The sequence below is a fragment of the Etheostoma spectabile genome, chromosome 12, assembly GCF_008692095.1.
Source record: "Etheostoma spectabile isolate EspeVRDwgs_2016 chromosome 12, UIUC_Espe_1.0, whole genome shotgun sequence".
NCBI classification, from domain to species: domain Eukaryota; kingdom Metazoa; phylum Chordata; class Actinopteri; order Perciformes; family Percidae; genus Etheostoma; species Etheostoma spectabile.
In genome coordinates this window covers 26,986,831-26,990,095 of record NC_045744.1, presented here as the reverse complement: position 1 = coordinate 26,990,095, position 3,265 = coordinate 26,986,831, and positions in this window count along the sequence as shown.

Here is a 3,265-nt window from a genome sequence, read left to right as displayed (position 1 = left end):
GACACCCTTAGACACAGAACCATGGGAAAATAGGGTTACCCTTTAGCAGAGGACCCTAAGCTGCTGGGCCTTTTAGTTTGTGGGCCTTTTCATTTAGATGTAGCCTTGTTCATAGAGTTTTAGGACCATCGCTGTCTTTCTGCTCTCCTTTTCTTTTGCTGAGTTTCTGTATTCAAACCTTTTTACTTTAGAGGATGTGGTTTGCTCTGTTATATTTTACATGCCAAAAAGCTGTGCTCTAGTTCCTCCTTGGAACTTCCTAAGTACAATATATCTTCTTTGCGTTTTGCATTATATCAACATGTTCTCGCTGTGGAAGTAGCTGATGAGATTTCAGACAGATTATGACTGTGTGTGGCCCAGTTAGCCTCTTTCTCAATACTACAGTAGAGGATGCTCCCTGCTACAAAATGGTCCAAAGATAACTTTAAAATAAGAGTACAACAAATACCTCAACTCAGTATTGACTCAACAGAGTGCATAAGTAAGATAGCAAAAATAACTGTAGTGGCTCATTTCTATTAAAACAACACATTCTCATGTAGGAGTCTTATATTTAATTATTTAAATAAAATATTCCAGTGAATGTATTACACTTGTCTAGATATTAATTGGCCTGGACATAGCTCTTGGTTTTCTGTTAACATTTCACAAATAGTAGCACATTAGTGGACATGATCTGAAAATACGCTTGTACGCATCACTTTTTATCTTCATTGTTTTCTATAACCCAGACCAGCTTCTACCAGGAAGTCATTGCTTCCTAAAAATAGTTCCACACATAATGTTGTTTTTACACTTTATTTGTAGTTTTTGTTGTTGCACAGATTGACCAAATGTGAAGGTGCTAATTATTGAGGGGCTGCTAGGCAGATTTTGTTACTTTCTGACAGAGCTAGGCTAGCTATTTTCTTCCTGTTTCCAGTCTTTTTGCTAAGCTAAGCGGTTGCCGCCTGTAGTTTCATATTAACACAGACAGATTTAATGAGATTTTTTTCTCATTTTTCAACCAAAGAGCAACTGCTCCTTTTAGAAAAAATGTTGTCTTCAGGACTTTTAACTTGTAATGGATGTGATACTACTCCTTTTTCTTAAGTAAGGGATGTGAACACATCGTCCCAGACTAAAAACACTCCACTCTGTAAGATTTCAAAGAGGCTTCACATGAGGCAGTTTGAATGTAGAAGTTGTTGCACAGTTTGCACAAAACAAAGCTCTCATAGAAGAACAGTTTCAATTCCAGAAACTAGATGCATGGCGTGTGCCGGGGTACTTTCTGGTAAACCACACTGGTGCACAGCACGCACACACACACCAGAGCTGTGAGCGGGGCAACGGGCTGCTTGGCACACACAAGCTAACCACAGCCGGTGATTCATGGACTAGGGTGTTTATCAAGTATATCACATGGGTGATGTTCTGTACAATAAAGTAATTATGGTACAATTAAAGCAACAAGCTCCTTGTTTGCTCATGGGAACATCAGGATGTTGGCTCTGTGGGTTGGTAATGTGAATGTCACAGGTCAGATGACACGGGGCGGCTGTGGCTCAGTGGTAGAGCGGTTGCCTGCCAATCGGAAGGTTGGGGATTCAATCCCTGGCCCTGCAGTCGCACGTCGAGGTGTCCTTGGGCAAGACACTGAACCCCGAGTTGCCCCCGGTGCTGCGCATCGGAGTGCGAATGTGTGTGAGTGTTTATCTGATGAGCAGGTGGCACCTTGTACGGCAGCCCCGGCCACAGTGTATGAATGGTGAATGTTTCCTGTATGATGTAAAAGCGCTTTGAGTAGTCGTAAAGAAAAGCGCTATATAAATACAGCACATTTACTTTTACATCAGGTTCAGGCATGGTTGGTGCCCTGTATACGTGTGTGTGTGTGTATATATACATACATTTGCAATAATTCCTACAAATGTGATCTATTTTGGTTTGAAATTAATATTTAACAGGGTATTTATATATATGCTAAACCAAATTGCCAGGTTAAAAAAAACTAATAAAATAAAAAAGTGAACGCTAATCATATTTTTTTAAACTTTTCCACAGAAATGAAATGGACTTGATACTGACTTCCTAGCACGTGCTGCAATTGCTTTACATTGGGGTGTGCAAAAAAATCAATCTACATTCATATCGCGATTCGAGCTCTACAGATTCAAAATTGTTTCATTTTTATTTTTTTTATTTTGTTTTGTTTTGTAATAGCGTGAATATTGCGTGTCACATGGCGGGGAAAAACTACATTCACATACACACACAATTGTTTATGAATCAACAATCGATCTTTGAATCGAATCGTGACATTTTCTGAATCATGCCTCCCTCTTGGACTCTAATGTCGATTAAACATTAAACATCATGGCTATTCTTCAACCAAGTATTTTGTATGGGTATTTAGCTACATACTTGGCCCTGACATAAATTAAATGTAAAACTAAACCTGAAACTAAAACTCAAGAAGTCAAAACTTTAATAAAAGAAAAACTAACTGAAGATTCATAATACCCTTGATATTTGTATTTGTCTCAGATGTCTTTATCCTGGGGGTTAATCCAGTTTATCTGTGGTCAGGCAGGCCCCGGACAGCTTCCTTCTCAGCATTCAAATTTATAGCAGCCGTCCTTATCTGACTGCCCACACACCGAGGAGGACTAATGACCATTTGGACGTAGACCTGGAGAAAATCTTTAAGTCTGTGCTTGTCTTTAGCAGTGCAGTACAGTACACTACAGTACAGTACAGTACACAACAAATATTTCATGATGCTCCACAATCCAGAGAAGAAGCAGTAGCACAGATCATGGCTTTTGGTGGACTTTTCATGGCTGTTTGACCAGGAGGGGCCGGGTCGGTGCAGACATTAGTTGACCCTGCAGAAAGGTCCTCCCACAGCACGCCACAAGAAATAACAGCGCCAGATAACAGCGAGGGTGGACAACCCCACATTTCTGTCCGTCAGCAGTGTGCGTACCTGTGTTTCAGGGCTGATACCAAACCTTGAGATTTATGAACACGAGTTCCCTAAAAGTCATAATCTTTTCCATTTTACACAGATTAAAAGAAATCTCAAATGCAAAGTGTAGTCTAAAAACATGCAGTCGTTTAAAAACTTTAAATAAAATCGATTCAAATTAGCAAGATTCACAATGCAAATCAAGAATTATATGAATTCATCGTAGTGGCTTATTATGACAGCATGAGGCTGCTGCTGAATGCTCCAAGAAGCTCCAGTGCAAGCCATATGCTCTGCTGTTTTACCTAA